This window comes from Schistocerca cancellata, chromosome 3 (assembly GCF_023864275.1).
Source record: "Schistocerca cancellata isolate TAMUIC-IGC-003103 chromosome 3, iqSchCanc2.1, whole genome shotgun sequence".
Lineage (NCBI taxonomy): Eukaryota > Metazoa > Arthropoda > Insecta > Orthoptera > Acrididae > Schistocerca > Schistocerca cancellata.
The window spans coordinates 706,316,535-706,334,390 of NC_064628.1; the positions used below are offsets into that span (position 1 = coordinate 706,316,535).

The following is a 17,856-nucleotide window of genomic DNA, read 5'->3' on the forward strand; positions in this document are numbered from 1 at the left end:
TCCCAGATGTACTTGCTCTGGCGGGGGTGTAACTCAGTGGTAGAGTGTCTGCTTCGCATGCAGAAAGTCATGGGTTCAAATCCCAGCTCCTCCAATTTTTGTTTCTCCGTGCAGCAGTACATGAAAACTTTTGCCTATCACCATATTCTATAAAATTCAGTGTACAAGATTCTTCCCCCAAGCAAGTGGATTTCGTACAGTTCGACCTCATGGCGGGAGGACGATGACCTGCAAGACCCTTGGCTGCGATCCTCCCATTGAAATGTTGCTCCAAAGCCTTCGGTATGGCGTGCGGAGTGCATCTCAAACATGTATTTGCAACTCACCGCGACAATCGTCTTTTGTTTTTTCGAGATACTGAAAAATGAAGGGGGCACCCGGGATTGAACCGGGGACCTCTCGATCTGCAGTCGAATGCTCTACGACTGAGCTATACCCCCTTTCACGATCTTCCTATTCCCATAACTTAACGAAAAATATTACACTCTGCCTGGCTAAAGACGTCTAATCGAGCAAAATATCGTGTAATCATTATCTCTCAGTTATATATTAGCGTTAAACGATATAAATATCAAAAATACTAGACACCTCGCGCCTGGAGAAAGTGCGAGTCGGCGCCTTCACCTTAATGTCAGAATGCGAAAATTGCACTAGTAGCTTTTTTCAAGCAAGTTCTGTTCGTCCGTTCTCTGTAATCGTTTGGTATCTGATTAAACTGACATACTCGCCTATGGCTTTCGTAAACGAAAATTTCATTGTGACCCCGACGTGATTTGAACACGCAACCTTCTGATCTGGAGTCAGACGCGCTACCGTTGCGCCACGGAGTCGACGCTGCTTCGGTCTTGTCATGAATAGGTTCCTCGAAAACTTACTGTACCGTTCAAACCTAAGAAATAATGACAGTAGTATCCAGGAGAGACTCGTCCCAGATGTACTTGCTCTGGCGGGGGTGTAACTCAGTGGTAGAGTGTCTGCTTCGCATGCAGAAAGTCCTGGGTTCAAATCCCAGCTCCTCCAATTTTTGTTTCTCCGTGCAGCAGTACATGAAAACTTTTGCCTATCACCATATTCTATAAAATTCAGTGTACAAGATTCTTCCCCCAAGCAAGTGGATTTCGTACAGTTCGACCTCATGGCGGGAGGACGATGACCTGCAAGACCCTTGGCTGCGATCCTCCCATTGAAATGTTGCTCCAAAGCCTTCGGTATGGCGTGCGGAGTGCATCTCAAACATGTATTTGCAACTCACCGCGACAATCGTCTTTTGTTTTTTCGAGATACTGAAAAATGAAGGGGGCACCCGGGATTGAACCGGGGACCTCTCGATCTGCAGTCGAATGCTCTACGACTGAGCTATACCCCCTTTCACGATCTTCCTATTCCCATAACTTAACGAAAAATATTACACTCTGCCTGGCTAAAGACGTCTAATCGAGCAAAATATCGTGTAATCATTATCTCTCAGTTATATATTAGCGTTAAACGATATAAATATCAAAAATACTAGACACCTCGCGCCTGGAGAAAGTGCGAGTCGGCGCCTTCACCTTAATGTCAGAATGCGAAAATTGCACTAGTAGCTTTTTTCAAGCAAGTTCTGTTCGTCCGTTCTCTGTAATCGTTTGGTATCTGATTAAACTGACATACTCGCCTATGGCTTTCGTAAACGAAAATTTCATTGTGACCCCGACGTGATTTTGAACACGCAACCTTCTGATCTGGAGTCAGACGCGCTACCGTTGCGCCACGGAGTCGACGCTCTTCGGTCTTGTCATGAATAGGTTCCTCGAAAACTTACTGTACCGTTCAAACCTAAGAAATAATGACAGTAGTATCCAGGAGAGACTCGTCCCAGATGTACTTGCTCTGGCGGGGGTGTAACTCAGTGGTAGAGTGTCTGCTTCGCATGCAGAAAGTCATGGGTTCAAATCCCAGCTCCTCCAATTTTTGTTTCTCCGTGCAGCAGTACATGAAAACTTTTGCCTATCACCATATTCTATAAAATTCAGTGTACAAGATTCTTCCCCCAAGCAAGTGGATTTCGTACAGTTCGACCTCATGGCGGGAGGACGATGACCTGCAAGACCCTTGGCTGCGATCCTCCCATTGAAATGTTGCTCCAAAGCCTTCGGTATGGCGTGCGGAGTGCATCTCAAACATGTATTTGCAACTCACCGCGACAATCGTCTTTTGTTTTTTCGAGATACTGAAAAATGAAGGGGGCACCCGGGATTGAACCGGGGACCTCTCGATCTGCAGTCGAATGCTCTACGACTGAGCTATACCCCCTTTCACGATCTTCCTATTCCCATAACTTAACGAAAAATATTACACTCTGCCTGGCTAAAGACGTCTAATCGAGCAAAATATCGTGTAATCATTATCTCTCAGTTATATATTAGCGTTAAACGATATAAATATCAAAAATACTAGACACCTCGCGCCTGGAGAAAGTGCGAGTCGGCGCCTTCACCTTAATGTCAGAATGCGAAAATTGCACTAGTAGCTTTTTTCAAGCAAGTTCTGTTCGTCCGTTCTCTGTAATCGTTTGGTATCTGATTAAACTGACATACTCGCCTATGGCTTTCGTAAACGAAAATTTCATTGTGACCCCGACGTGATTTGAACACGCAACCTTCTGATCTGGAGTCAGACGCGCTACCGTTGCGCCACGGAGTCGACGCTGCTTCGGTCTTGTCATGAATAGGTTCCTCGAAAACTTACTGTACCGTTCAAACCTAAGAAATAATGACAGTAGTATCCAGGAGAGACTCGTCCCAGATGTACTTGCTCTGGCGGGGGTGTAACTCAGTGGTAGAGTGTCTGCTTCGCATGCAGAAAGTCATGGGTTCAAATCCCAGCTCCTCCAATTTTTGTTTCTCCGTGCAGCAGTACATGAAAACTTTTGCCTATCACCATATTCTATAAAATTCAGTGTACAAGATTCTTCCCCCAAGCAAGTGGATTTCGTACAGTTCGACCTCATGGCGGGAGGACGATGACCTGCAAGACCCTTGGCTGCGATCCTCCCATTGAAATGTTGCTCCAAAGCCTTCGGTATGGCGTGCGGAGTGCATCTCAAACATGTATTTGCAACTCACCGCGACAATCGTCTTTTGTTTTTTCGAGATACTGAAAAATGAAGGGGGCACCCGGGATTGAACCGGGGACCTCTCGATCTGCAGTCGAATGCTCTACGACTGAGCTATACCCCCTTTCACGATCTTCCTATTCCCATAACTTAACGAAAAATATTACACTCTGCCTGGCTAAAGACGTCTAATCGAGCAAAATATCGTGTAATCATTATCTCTCAGTTATATATTAGCGTTAAACGATATAAATATCAAAAATACTAGACACCTCGCGCCTGGAGAAAGTGCGAGTCGGCGCCTTCACCTTAATGTCAGAATGCGAAAATTGCACTAGTAGCTTTTTTCAAGCAAGTTCTGTTCGTCCGTTCTCTGTAATCGTTTGGTATCTGATTAAACTGACATACTCGCCTATGGCTTTCGTAAACGAAAATTTCATTGTGACCCCGACGTGATTTGAACACGCAACCTTCTGATCTGGAGTCAGACGCGCTACCGTTGCGCCACGGAGTCGACGCTGCTTCGGTCTTGTCATGAATAGGTTCCTCGAAAACTTACTGTACCGTTCAAACCTAAGAAATAATGACAGTAGTATCCAGGAGAGACTCGTCCCAGATGTACTTGCTCTGGCGGGGGTGTAACTCAGTGGTAGAGTGTCTGCTTCGCATGCAGAAAGTCCTGGGTTCAAATCCCAGCTCCTCCAATTTTTGTTTCTCCGTGCAGCAGTACATGAAAACTTTTGCCTATCACCATATTCTATAAAATTCAGTGTACAAGATTCTTCCCCCAAGCAAGTGGATTTCGTACAGTTCGACCTCATGGCGGGAGGACGATGACCTGCAAGACCCTTGGCTGCGATCCTCCCATTGAAATGTTGCTCCAAAGCCTTCGGTATGGCGTGCGGAGTGCACCTCAACAGTTCGCGCAGTCAAATTGCTGACATTTTTCATACACCCTATGCCCGTGACCGAGCGGCAGCGAGCGGCAGTCGAGCAAAGTCAGCCAAGTCAGAAATTTGCAAATGCTTGACATGAGCTGTCAGCCGTATGCCAGGCATATTAACCAGATCACCTGTGAAACTATTTCAGCTTAGCCTTCATACTAATTCAGCTTTTTTCGAGGCTTCAGTGACACCTGTATGTGCACGACGGGTTTTCCCTTACATCACTATTGGCAGCGTGACCTCGCTCAGGTGGATTATTTGTGCACTGTGAATTTTAGTTTGTCTTGGCTATTGTCTTATCCTTCCCAAATAAGACAGTATATCGTGCTAACCATGTCTTAAAGTATTTGGGGCTGCCTTGACAAGTCATCACGACCGTGATGGGTTCACACCTTGGTGCTCAATAAGAAGAGGTAAGCAAAAAAATTTAAGATTGGAGTGAAGAGACTTACGTGTTTTATGAAAATTACGGCAAAGCTAAATATTGATGGTCGGCCAGCAATCTGAATCACCCTGTTCCAGACTAAGAGTTCATTTTGTTAGCTTTGCACGCCATTTAAAAGGAAATAGAACAAGGTCATCACCAGCAAGATTAGAACTACTTGGAACATATTAAAATTGTGACAGTCTAAAGTATCTTTGATTAGGGGGAAATTCTTTAAAGGTAGGTAAAGAACTGATCAAACCTAGTCCCACAGTTGTAAACACTTTCATCACATTTCTTTTGGCTAACTAGTTGATATTTTAGGTCTCAGCACTTTGTTACAGGTCAGTTTACAGCTTCCAAAGAAACGTGTTCAGAATACTGCTGCTAACCGTATTAGTAAACTTTCCTGACAGAGTTTCCTGACACAGTGCCGTTCATAACACCGATTTCATTTTCTTGGAATTAGCTCGTGTGTTGTCACGCTAATGACAGTGGCCGAGTGTAGGCGATATTGCTGCTGTGTGTGTCAGCAATACACCGATCGTGAGCCCTTAGATAAACTCGTCGTCGACAGGACTACTTGACGTGACAGTCCATTAACACAACGACGTTAGAGGTCATATTCAAGTGTTACTTTCTCCTGTAATTTATTATCTCCAAAATGAATCACATCATCAAGCATGACGATTATATAGTCAGGCTTATTGTGCAAGTACCATTTGATGACCAAAGTTGGCAGCGACATGTATTAGAATATAGGGTGGTTATAATTAAACATTCGTCAGTTGAACTGGTGTAGATGGTAAACTATTTACCGTGCGGGTACCCAACTTGAGAGAAATGGTGTTCAGAACGTGTACTGTAGGATTAATGTTGTTAGTAGCATTAGTGTTACGACTTGTCGTTAGGTACCTGTACTATACAGGCTTGAAACACAAGCATCAGTGTGTATTACAGAGCGCTGCTGGTCTTCCCGAGTATCGACGATTTAAACTAATACGGAGAGGTCCTCCTTCTACACTGGGATTGACGAACATGATTCGGAAGTTTGAATTTACTGGCGATCTGGGAACGGCTCCTGGGAGAGACCAACGGCCAATTTTGTCACAAAATGTTGTAGACTTTACTGTTGGCAGAGCTGAGAATACAGGACGCACTTTGCGATGTCCACGCAGTGCACAATCTGCGTCACGACATCTGAACATTCTATGGTCCACCGTCGTTTCGGCAGCAGAATAGGCATCTCTAGTGCGATTCCAGGCTGTCGGGATGCAGATAACCGTCACATTGAGCGACGTTTGTAACCTGGAACGTCAACATGGTACGCAGATAACAAATGTCATCCTCTTACGTAGAAATTAAAGTGTGTTTCTTTCAAGTGTTTATTCGTTATTTCTCTTCCACATGTCCATACAATGTTTCCACAGTATTTCATTGTCCTACGATCACTAGTTTGTCATGGGGACTTTCTCAAGAAGCAAAAGTTTAGTTTTAGCCACCTGTCTTAGCAACTGTAATTCCAGTGACCTGTACCGGTGCAGTACCAGGGAGACGACACGCAAAGTATGTGCGGATGCACCGTTGTGAGACTGACGGTACGTAATGCATTGGAAATATTATTTAATTAGACGTCTCTAGAAACAATAATTTCAAATCAAATTTCATTCAATTAATATTCGCACGTTTTAATCTTAGAATTTAAGCAGCAATTTAGTTTTCTGTTCAAAAATTAGCTTAATGTATGAAGTCCGTCTATAATGTGATAGATTATTTTATTAAAACTGCATTATTTTTATGGTAGATGCATGTGTTTCGACACACCCTGCTGATACAGACGACTTGAACATTATTTGCACGAGCGAATGCAAAAGTGCGCTTGGCACGCAACCTTTGTAGGAGAATGTATAATTTGCAGTATTCTGATTTTCCTGTAACTACAACGCTTATGACATTCATGCTCCTCCAACACGAACTGGTTCAGATTATCCGTGATATACATTCTTGATGACTAGCTTCAAAAATCATTATATACACAGCCTGGATAGCTGATTTGCAAAATCTAATTACTCCGAATATAATTGCCGTGTCGAGATTTTCGTGTTCATTATACATACAGGGGTTGGACAAAAACATGGGAAACACCACGAGAAGCGCGTTGTAGAACACAAATGCAGATGTTAGCCAAGTCTCGAGGTTGCACTTTCCCCACAAATGGTACCTGCGCAAGGTCCTCAGTACGTTGCTAGTGTCGGTTGTGGTCAGAGCAGTGTAGCGTGTAGTTGTAAGCGCATTATGTTGGAGATGAGTGAATTAGAAAATGGACAAGGTGGGTGGTGCCAAAGTGTTCCGTGTTTGAACAGACACAGTATCGAACATTTAATCGCATAGAGGCAAAGAAGAAGCACGCTATCCAATAAGTCACAACGCGTACGATAGTGTGTGTTGAATGATCGTGACAGTCGCTCTTTGAAAAAGATTGTGAAGAATAATAGCCGGCCGGGGTAACCGAGCGGTTCTACGCAATACAGTCTGGAACCGCGCAACCGCTTCGGTCGCAAGTTCGAATCCTGCCTGGGGCATGGATGTGTGTGATGTCCTTACGTTGGTTAGGTTTAAGTAGTTCTAAGTTCTATGGGACTGATGACCTTAGAAGTTAAGTCCCATAGTGCTCAGAGCCATTTGAACCATTTTTTGAAGAATAATAAGAGGACGACAGCTGTAAAAGTCACTGCAGCACTGAACTTCGCAAAACCAAACTCTGTCAGGTCTGAAATATCACCAAGCGATCTGCTTAAGCAGGGAATTGCAGGGCGAGCTGGAATTCCAAAACCACTCACCAGCGATGCAGATGCCCGTAACAGGAAAATGTGGTGCCGAAAACATAAAATCTCAACTGTGGACCAATGGAAGAGAATCATTTGGTTGGATGAGTGTTGTGTACATAGTTCCACGTAGTCAGCACGTACACAACTTTCCCACTAGAGCGCGCCCCACTAAGCACAACAGCGCAGGCAGGCGCAGCGCTCGTCTGTCTCCGCACTACGAGATGGTGCTGCATTAGAGACGGGCCAAATTCTGCTTCCGCCGATCCGCGTATTAATATGTAACGCAGCCAATGACATTGCTGCTAACGCAGAACCTCTTCTCCTCGCGGATCACACTTGCACAGTGATACCTAAACGCACAAGGTATTATAATGAGTGTACAGACCTCCGATTAGTCGGTCTGCATTAGTCTGTACGAGTCTGCATTTATCTGCACCTGTCTGTACAGTCTGCATTAGTCTCCATGAAGATAAATGAATAGACACAGAGATATGTGAGAATAAGATTAATGTACCAAGACCAAAGGAACTTCAGATTGTCAATTGTACACAGCTTCCAGAATCAAGTTACATAATGTCTATGCTTTTTATTATTTTAATAAATGTGTGTGAAAATTAATCAAGTTCTGTTTAAAGTTGGTCACCATCAATCTGCTACTCTAAGCGTGCAAGTGGTATTTCTATCGTCTGACCTAACGGCAGAAGATAAACACGCCACGATAAGACCACGAGACATATTGCTGACACTCGCCTACTTCGTTACAGCTACAAGTCAAATAATCTGATGGTGTGTGTTCCGAAGGTCTTACAGTACGCGCACCACAATGGGTCTTGTTGAACACTGTTTCCAACTCGAGTTTACGTCCCGAGAGTTAAACCATGCCAGGGATTGGTGACTGTATGGGCAGCCACATCTTGGTATTCCAGTGGCCTCATGGGTACCCGGCCAGGACACATTACTGCCAAGGATTATGTGACCATTTTGACTGACCAGGACCTTCCCATGGGATAATATTTCTTCCCCAGTGCTGATGCTATGTTCCAAGACGACGGGGCCCTGATGGGCACAGCGCACATTGTCCAGGACTGATTCTGTGAGCACGAGGATGAATTTTCGCATCTCCCCTAACCATCACGGTCGCCAAATTTGAATATTATTCAGCATTTGTGGTCTACCTCCAGTGTTTCCACTATTCTGCAGGAAGACGGTGTAAGATATCCTTGAAAATGATACCGAACCAGCATTTACCCATTTCGAGAAGACTGGAAACCCTTTTGAATGTCAGTGCTTTTCCTACACCGTATTATGTACTGTATTGTTTTTGTTTCTTTTTTTGTGTGTGAGTTTCCATATTTCTTTCCTCATCCCGTATACGCTCGTGTCAGTGTATTTGTGTGTCCACAGAAAGGTGCAGTCGATTTCACACCTGTGTTTTGGGTGTCAAAGATCGGCAGAACTTAAATTTTTGTTGACGAGCTACCTTCTGACTGCTGTCGTTTCTCCGTGCTGTTATTGTATTATACTGTTTTCTTAAGACTTTTCTAACTGGGGACAAACACATTCGCGTCTCTCGCCAACTATCACGTCTCAGACTGATGCTAAGCAACTCTGTAGGCCCCTGCAGGGATCCCTCCATTGTTGAGGACTGCTTCACGTTGCATACTCTTAGACGACATGCGGAAAATAATCACAGCATAATTAAGGTAACTATCCAGCGGTGACAACAGGGCATACGCAGTCTGGGGCACCTGGAACAAAGCCCTGGGACCCCAGAGGACAAAGATTGCGGAAGAAAGAAAGGAAAACTTGAAATGAAAAGGAAAATGTAAAATTAGTAAAGTGGATCAGTCACGTGAACTTTTACACTACGTTCAAAGCAATCGATTTTGGTTCTGGATATACTTCAGAGGCAAAAGTGTGTTGATCATTTACCTCTTTCTGCCAAGTCCAATCTGCAGCAGGACTGGAACACCTGTTAACTGAATCTACAGAACGAAAGGGGCTAGAAGTGAGCAAATGTTGCAGCCAAATCTATGGTGGGGCATCCTTCATAAGTGGTACATACAGCTGTGTGCAATCACAATTTAAATTTACACTGAAGAATCAAAGAAACTGATACATCTGCCTAATATCGTGTAAGCCTCCGTGAGCACGCAGAAGCGCCGCAACACGACGTGACATGGACTCGACTAATGTCTTGAAATAGTGCTGGAGGGAACGGACACCATAGGCTTTCCATAAACCCGTAAGATTACGAGGGGGTGGAGATCTCGTCTGAACAGCACGTTGCAAGGCATCCTAGACATGCTCAATAATGTTAATGTCTGTGGAGTTTGGTGGCCAGCTGAAGTGTTTAAACTCAGAAGAGCGTTACAAGAGAGTTACTAGAGCTACTCTGTACCAATTCTGGACGTGCGGGGTGCCGCATTGTCCTGCTGGAATTGCCCGTCGGAGTACGCAATTAACATGAACGGATGCAAGTGATCAGACAGGCTATTTGCGTACGTTTCACCGGTCAGAATCGTAAATAGACGTATCAGGAGTCCCATATCACTCCAACTGCACACGCCCCACACCATAACAGACCTTCCACCAGCTTGAACAATCCCCTGCTGACATACAGGGTCCATGGATTTATGAGGTTGTCTCATCCCCGAACACGTCCATCCGCTGGATACAATTTGAAACAAGACTTGTCCGACCAGGCAACATGTTTCCAGTCATCAACAGTCCAATGTCGGTGTTGACGGGCCCAGGCGAGGCGTAAAGCTTTGTGTGTTGCAGTCATCAAGGATACACGAGCGGGGCCTTCGGTTCCGAAAGCCCATATCGATGATGTTTCGTTGAATGGTTTTACGCTGACACTTGTTGAAGGCCCAGTAGTGAAACCTGCAGCAATTTAAGGAAGGATTGAACTTCTGTCACGGTGATCGATTCTCTTGAACCGTCCTTGATCTCGTTCTTGCAGGATCTTTTTCCGCAAGCAGCGATGTCGGAGAATTGATGTTTTATTGGATTCCTGATACTCACGTTACACTCGTGAAATGGTCGTACGGGAAAATCCCCACTTCATCGCTACCTCGGAGATGCTGTGTCCCATGGCTCGTGCACCGACTATAATACCACGTTCAAACTCAAATCTTAATAACCTGCCATTGTAGCAGCAGCAACCGGTCTAACAACTGCAGCAGACACTTGTTGTCTTATATAGGAGCTGCCGACCACAGCGCCGTATTCTGCCTGTCTGATGAAACTTTCAGAATCTGCGAAAGACGAAGTATCGACTGTAAGTTCTCTAACAAACGAAGAACAATAATAAAGAAATCTGAATTTAAATAACCTTAGAATGACGCTTCTTTTACCCCATGGTTTAGAACATTTTTTCGCGACTAAATACCAGATTTTAAGTACCAGTAGGTAATGAAGTAAATTACAAACACAAACAGTCAGTTGTTACGGTACGGTAACGCTGGTAAGAACTTCATCGTAACAGTTCGCTGTATAAGACTCAGCAGAACCGGTACCGTGTTATCCCGATGTACGCACAGCCGTTCTGATGTGTCTCTTGCAAAAGCTGTGCGCTCTTTTTCCAAGCTAAAAATATTTTAAAAACATAGGCTTTATACACTCACTCGCGAATGGTTATCTAGTTTCGTAGTACTGTTAGTAGGGGAAGGGCGATGCGTATGGTTCAAAAATGGTTCAAATGGCTCTGAGCACTATGGGACTCAACTGCTGTGGTCATAAGTCTCCTAGAACTTAGAACTACTTAAACCCAACTAACCTAAGGACAACACACACATCCATGCCCGAGGCAGGATTCGAACCTGCGACCGTAGCGGTCGTGCGGTTCCAGACTGTAGCGCCTTTAATCGCTCGGCCACTCCGGCCGGCGCGGTGCGTATGGTCACAGGATTATTTGACTGGTGAGCGAGTGTAAAAGAAGTTGGGAGAACTCAAAGGAAGACACCATGGATGTCTCCAGGACGTACTTGGAAATTTGTGAAACCCTCTTTGGACGTAATGCTGCAGCTTCACATCGTCGCCAATCGATGTGGTCACTGTGACTTCTGTACGTTGTCTTAGCGTAGTCAGGTTTAACTAGTTATAAGTCTAGGGGACTGATGACCTCAGATGTTAAGTCCCATAGTGCTTAGAGCCATTTGAACCATTTTTTTATACGTGATTATTTCTTGTGGGGGTTTATAAAAGACTCTGTTTACGTACCTCTGTTATCAACAACAATGAATGAACTGAGACATCGTATAACAGCAGCCTCGGAAGCTGTAACTCAAGGCATGCTCGCTGCAGTGTAGGAACAATTTGAATACCACATTGACATATGCCGTGCATCTCAAGGGGGCAGAGTCAAAAAACAAATTTCATTGGGGGCAGTCTTGACTGCCTGTGCGTGTGACAGATTAGATTTCCTTGGCTGGAATTTGAACTGAATATTACTGACAGCTAGGGAATTACGGCACGGTACCTGTATAACACTAAGAATGATATATCGCTACTGATTTTCTAAAATTCTTGATCTGTGGTTGGTAGTGGACTTCATCGAGTGATTTTATTAATGTGCTTGCTTGGTTGAAGTTTTATATCGAGAAGGAATGTTCTTTGTTGTGTGTGAAAATATCAGAGGGACAGATTCTTTATTCCTTGCAAGAGTTATAGCTTCCGTGGAAGTGGCAACTTCTAGCAGTCGCAATAGTTGATATCTCCACACATTGAGTATGAAGTCAGATAATTGGAGAGAGTATCCAGGGCTGCTTAACTGAAATAGTTAACAAAAATTACTAAGGGGGATGTATATTTTTAGGCCCGTTTCTGTAGCGTCCACTTGGATCAATGATTCTAACGAGATGTGTCCACGTTTGTGAGGGGTATTGGTGAACTGCGCCCTAACCACTCAGGATAAATCGAAGCTCATCGTTAGTTGGTGCGCCACACAGTTGCACGACCACCTGACTGGGTATTGTGTGATGTCCTTAGGTTAGTTAGGTTTAAGTAGTTCTAAGTTCTAGGGGACTGATGACCATAGATGTTAAGTCCCATAGTGCTCAGAGCCATTTGAACCATTTTGAACCACGACCGCCTTACAGTCCAAGGCTGGAACCATGCGACTTCTTTTTGTCTCCTCGCATAAGATTTGACCTTTACCGAGAGTATTTTGCGCTACCGAAAACGCCCAAGCTGCTGAGACAAGCACTTTGAATAGTATCTGTGTTGAAGAATGCCAGCCCTGTTACATAATTTGAGGATGTTGCGATGTCCTGTGGGGCAGCGAGTACGTTACTTCACTGGTTTAAAGTTTTGATGCCGTCTTTAATCACTTGAGCCTGGCAACTAATTTGGTGGTCAGCCAGAAAGCGAAGGGAAACATACTGACCTTAGTTTCCAGTCTGCACGGCCACATTCCGGTCCAGCCCACTGAAAGAAAAGTGTCTATTTCCCATTTCTTTGCGGGATCAGGACTATGACTTCAGTAAAAGTTAAAAGTTCCAATCAAGATTTAATTTAATTAAAGTTTCTAGCAAACAACGATTAAAATTGCGTTATGTTCAATTGAGAACACGTCTTTCTAATCTAACAGCACCTTTAGAAGTTCAGAGGCGACCTCTACGGTAACTTCCTACCAGATTGTTTTTCGCCCTGACTAACATCACTCAATTGAAAGTTCGCAATAAAAGTTCAAAAATTAATGCTCACCATAACAGTGGAAAAAAATTCACCACTTGCCACACGGAATTGAATTTCACACGGACGGCACATTACAGTTATTTTACCGATTTCTAAACGATCCAGGACGGTGTACAGTCCTCGTGAGTTCACTATCCGTTTTCACTGCCAAAGATGCGCTTGTCACAGCTCGGCTCTGACGTCATCCGAGGCAGAGGGCAACCAGACGTTTAACTGGCCGGCACGGTAGCTCAGCGTGTTCGGTCAGAGGGTTACGTGCCCTTTGTAATAAAAAAAACTGAGTTAAGCGATCATCAACGAACTTAAACGGATGTCTTACGACGTCCGCCCCGAGCAAACGCAACGAACAAAAGCGAACAAAATGAGAATATAAAAAAAAAATATAAAAAAAAAACTGGCGTGGACCTCACAGTGTCTGATAGCAAAGGGAACCTTCCTACTGCTTCAGGGGCTGTATTTATAAGGTGCGGCTGCGGACTGCCGAGAAAACATCTGTTGTCTGTCTATTTGCATACGGCGACAGTCTACAAACGACTGCTATCTCGGGCACATAATCTTTAATAATATTGTTACCAATTACTTCAGAAACTTCTTAATTTTCGCTGGTATGCAAATAAGCAGTTTGAAAGCACGTAGAAAGTTTCAGCTCGCTAGAACGAAAACTTTGCTTAACAGAATTTATTTGGTGGAACTAACGGTAGATTGTTACCTCTTACCTTTGCTAAGACTTATATCAGTTGCTATTTATGTTACAAGTCTTAAACTTGGTGTAGCACTATTATTTGATATATTTGATCATCTGGTTTAACCAAAATCCTCTATCACTAAAATTTCAAGTACTTAATCTACAACACTTCGGTACATTTTAGTTACAAAATTAGTTTTTATTTAATTACTCAAAAACTATAAGAGGTAGATTAACGTGGACTCTCTGTTATTATTTTTGGGGTGTACTGAAGCATTAAAAAAATTTTCAAGTTTCTAAGTCCATTATTTAGCGCCTCTGATTTTTCCGAAAAACGTGGATTCTGGCGTTAATTTTTGTTTTATGGTTTTGGAAACCAGCATCACTTATTTATAACTTCTAACTGCACCTTCTGACCAAATTCTGGCTTCCTAGCGTCATTATTTAGCGCCTCTGATTTTTCTCTTAAAGCGGCATTTTTCCCTAAACTATTAAGTTTAGAACATCAAGACTTGGTATTTGGAACATTATTACACTAAACTATAATTTAACAAAGTTTTAAACATAAATTTTGATTTTTAATTTCATACTAAATTGTGGTCCAGTAACTTATGCGCTACATGCAGACGCGTTAAGGTGACGTGGCGCTACTAGCAGTGAACTGTGGCAAGTCCCGGCGCACTCGCTCGCCTCTGTATCTCACACATGATACAGCACTTGGTTTGCTTCATTCCCAGTTCGGTTCATGTCCGAAAGAACAGATACCATTGATGACCTGCATCTGTCTAGAACGAAATTAGAATTATATATTAATACCTTCAGCTGCTGACGGGCGTTGATGTATATCAACAGGGACAGGTGAAAATATGAGGCCCGACCGGGACTCGAACCCAGGACCTCTTGCTTACATGGCAGACGCTCTATCCATCTGAGCCACCGATCGCACAGAGGATGATGCGACTGCAAGGACTATCTCACGTACGCCTCCTGTGAGACCCACATTCTCACCTTATATGTCCACATACTACATTCATAGTGTCCCCAGAGGTAGCTTTGGATAGTTACTCCTAGATTTTTTATGACAGGTACTGTTTCCAGCGTCTGTTATTATTAATCTAGCTACACAACAGGGGATTTCTTTTCCTACGTATGTAAAATATGTTACATTTATTTAATATGTTACATTTATTTATGTTCAAGGTCAACTGCCTGAGCCTGCGCCATTCATCAATTCTCTGGAGGTCATTATGCAAACCATTAGTATCTTTTGGCGTTGCTGCTTTGTTACAAACAACCGCATCATATGCGAACAGCCACATAAAGCCTCCGACGCTTTTACTTGATCATTTATATGTACTGTGAACAGTAATGGTCCTTTCACGCTTCCTTGCGGTACTCTGGAAATTACATCTGTCGATTTTGTACCGTTAAGAGCGACATGTTGATATCTGTCTACAAGGAAATCTTTAATCCGGGCGCAAATTTGCTCCGATGCTCAATAAGCAAATTTATTTATTTACTTTTTTATTTTTTTTTATTTTTTTTAAACAGCAGTGCGGGACGGTGTCAGATGCCTTCCTGGAGTCAAGGAACTTGGCACCAGCCTGAGCGTTATTGTTCACGGAGCTGTGGATCTTGTGGAGGAACACAGCGAGCTGAGTTTTGCAGGATCTCTGTTTGCGGAACCCATGTTGATTTTTATAGAGGACATGTTCCTTCTCTAAGAACTTCATAATTCGTGAGCATAAAACATGTTCCATAATTCTACAACAGATTAAAGTGATCTGCGATAAATTACTGATAGATGGGGAGCAAGATATCTCATGTACTCCTAATCTGGATGTTGAGCGCCCGTAGTCTCCAAACCATCAAGTGGTCCTGACGCCTTTCCATTGTTATTGATTTCCTATTCCATGATCAGTTATCTCACTATTTCCCATTTCGAGCTTGTACGATGATTGAAAGGAGTGACTGTGTTATGATCTTCCTTGGTGAAACAATTTCAGAAGACCGAATTCAGTATTTCGCCCTTCTCTCTGTTACCTTCCATTTCAGTACCATTGTGATCACTGAGTGAATGAATAGATGACTTTGACCCTCTTACTGTATTTATGTAAGACCAAAAACGTCTTAGGGGTTTTTACTCAGATTGGTTGCAAAGTTTTACTTTCAAAGTCGGTGAAGACTTCCCTCATTGGTCTCCTTATGCTCATGTTCACTTCGTTCAGCTTTTGTTTGTCAGCTAGGTTTTTATTTCTCTTGAATCTGAGATGGAGTTCTCTTTGTTTACATAGCAGTTTTCCAACACGTCTATTAAATAATGGTGGGTCTTTCTCATCTCTTAAGACCTTACTCAAAACATACTTGTCTAGGGAATATTGCATGATTCCTTTGATTTTTTTTCCATTTTTTCCCATATCTTCATCCTTGTCACCTAATATTTGATGCTGACTGCTCAGATACTCTGAAATTTGTATACTGTCACTCTTGCTGAGCAAAAATATCTTCCTGCCTTTCTTAACATTCTTTGTCAGACCAGTTGTCATAGATGCTATCACAGCCTTTTGATCATTGATACCTTCCTCTGCTTGTTAATGATACTCTGCAAGTGCAGTCTGAAGCACTCTACCACTAGAGCTTCTGACCCAGGCAGTCTTTAAAAGCATCTGATTACCATAGCTCTACTGTGACTGAGAGGGGGGATCATTCCATTGATGTTCCAAAGTGGCAGCTTTGTGAGCTGTGATGGAACAGCGAAGGATGATATTGAGGTGGCAGTCACATAGACTTGTACATGTTGTACGATTTTGGAGGCATGGGGTATCATTCCGGATGTGGCTGGTATTGGTGACAATGCCAGGAAATGCCATCTCCATTGAGGGTGAAGGTGAGGCAGCTGTGTGTCCCTCTGATGATCGCCAGGTCCCATTCAGTTTGTTGGCTATAGCTGTGTGCCCACACAGTGGTGCTGGCAGCGTGCCAAGTGTGAGGTTGCTTCCTGTTATGAGGTGCCACCTGCACCATGTGGGAAAGGGTATGGCTTGGTTGATGGTGCTCGAGTTCTACTAGGCACTTCACATTTGTTGGAATGGCATTTTGGGTTCTTAAAAAGGCAATTAATGTACCTTCTGTTTGCCCAGATTGAACAGGGATCTCATTTCTTCTTTGAGGCCCTCAACAAGCAATCTGCTTCACTGTTCAATTGGGGGTTGACTGTTGTGGTCAGTAACTGCCTATGATCCTGTTACGAGTAGAAAGCTGATAATGTGGACTGAAGGCTAATATCTTGGACTATACAGCATGGGAGACCCCCTATGAAAAGGCCAGAACAGTTCTTTGCTATGTGGTGCAGTGGTAGTGACAGATATATAAAAGTTTTGAGTAGACTTCCATGATAATGAGGCACACCGAACTGAAGAAATGACCCACAAAATCAATGTGGACGCTGTGTGGTGGATGTCTTCTTCATGAAAAAACTTGTGAGAGTTTATGGTTGATGGTTGAAGTCAGGGCATGCATGGGCAAGGTGCTAGATGCTCTGTCCATTACTCACCAACAAAAGTGGTTGTTGGTTGGACTCTCCTTTCTAGAGTGTGCATACAATAACTTGTTCTGTACCTCCATAGATAGGGCAATCCTAGACTGCAAGGAGCAGAACATCATATATAACAGGCAAGAAGGGCAATAAAATTTAAAAGAAGGTGACTGTGAAGAAGTGAATAGGTTGTCAACTGTGAAAGACAAAAATCATGTTGCAGAAGTTAATACAGAACTACAAGTCAAAAAAGAAGAGTTAATGAAAAATATTGATGAAAAAGTATTTGGAACTGTAGGGCTGAATGATGAAGAAAAGAATGAGTTAAAATGACAATACAGACAATTTCAGTGCTATAGCAGGTAGTGTAAAGAATTTTGAATATGTACTAAAACTGAAACCTCATGGGCCAGTTTTTATAGAATGAAATAATGTGCCAATTGCAAGAAGACCAGCTGTTGAAAAGCAGTTGCAAAAGTTGTAAGGGTATGATATATCTGAGATGGGTAGCAGTGATTATAATAATCCTGTGGCCAAGTAGATCACACTGTGGCACAGCATGCAGCTGATCATATTGCACTTGATTTCAATGGCTGCTTCACCACCTGTGCAAACTGGATCTTCTCCTCTAACACCAGATTTT

General features: G+C 43.2%; 13 non-coding genes across 13 annotated transcripts; 5 read left to right on the forward strand and 8 right to left on the reverse strand.

The window, feature by feature from the left end:
• Positions 1-22: 22 nt before the first annotated feature.
• Positions 23-94, forward strand: Trnaa-cgc (transfer RNA alanine (anticodon CGC)). The gene has a single exon. It is a non-coding gene; the product is annotated as a tRNA-Ala (tRNA).
• Positions 95-368: 274 nt separating this feature from the next.
• Positions 369-440, reverse strand: Trnac-gca (transfer RNA cysteine (anticodon GCA)). The gene has a single exon. It is a non-coding gene; the product is annotated as a tRNA-Cys (tRNA).
• A 318-nt stretch (positions 441-758) lies between these two features.
• Trnaw-cca (transfer RNA tryptophan (anticodon CCA)) lies at positions 759-830 on the reverse strand. The gene has a single exon. It is a non-coding gene; the product is annotated as a tRNA-Trp (tRNA).
• Positions 831-948: 118 nt separating this feature from the next.
• Trnaa-cgc (transfer RNA alanine (anticodon CGC)) lies at positions 949-1,020 on the forward strand. The gene has a single exon. It is a non-coding gene; the product is annotated as a tRNA-Ala (tRNA).
• Positions 1,021-1,294: 274 nt separating this feature from the next.
• Positions 1,295-1,366, reverse strand: Trnac-gca (transfer RNA cysteine (anticodon GCA)). Its single transcript has one exon. It is a non-coding gene; the product is annotated as a tRNA-Cys (tRNA).
• Positions 1,367-1,684: 318 nt separating this feature from the next.
• Trnaw-cca (transfer RNA tryptophan (anticodon CCA)) lies at positions 1,685-1,757 on the reverse strand. The gene has a single exon. It is a non-coding gene; the product is annotated as a tRNA-Trp (tRNA).
• A 117-nt stretch (positions 1,758-1,874) lies between these two features.
• Positions 1,875-1,946, forward strand: Trnaa-cgc (transfer RNA alanine (anticodon CGC)). The gene has a single exon. It is a non-coding gene; the product is annotated as a tRNA-Ala (tRNA).
• A 274-nt stretch (positions 1,947-2,220) lies between these two features.
• Trnac-gca (transfer RNA cysteine (anticodon GCA)) lies at positions 2,221-2,292 on the reverse strand. The gene has a single exon. It is a non-coding gene; the product is annotated as a tRNA-Cys (tRNA).
• Positions 2,293-2,610: 318 nt separating this feature from the next.
• Trnaw-cca (transfer RNA tryptophan (anticodon CCA)) lies at positions 2,611-2,682 on the reverse strand. The gene has a single exon. It is a non-coding gene; the product is annotated as a tRNA-Trp (tRNA).
• A 118-nt stretch (positions 2,683-2,800) lies between these two features.
• Trnaa-cgc (transfer RNA alanine (anticodon CGC)) lies at positions 2,801-2,872 on the forward strand. The gene has a single exon. It is a non-coding gene; the product is annotated as a tRNA-Ala (tRNA).
• Positions 2,873-3,146: 274 nt separating this feature from the next.
• Trnac-gca (transfer RNA cysteine (anticodon GCA)) lies at positions 3,147-3,218 on the reverse strand. Its single transcript has one exon. It is a non-coding gene; the product is annotated as a tRNA-Cys (tRNA).
• A 318-nt stretch (positions 3,219-3,536) lies between these two features.
• Positions 3,537-3,608, reverse strand: Trnaw-cca (transfer RNA tryptophan (anticodon CCA)). The gene has a single exon. It is a non-coding gene; the product is annotated as a tRNA-Trp (tRNA).
• A 118-nt stretch (positions 3,609-3,726) lies between these two features.
• Trnaa-cgc (transfer RNA alanine (anticodon CGC)) lies at positions 3,727-3,798 on the forward strand. The gene has a single exon. It is a non-coding gene; the product is annotated as a tRNA-Ala (tRNA).
• Positions 3,799-17,856: the final 14,058 nt, after the last annotated feature.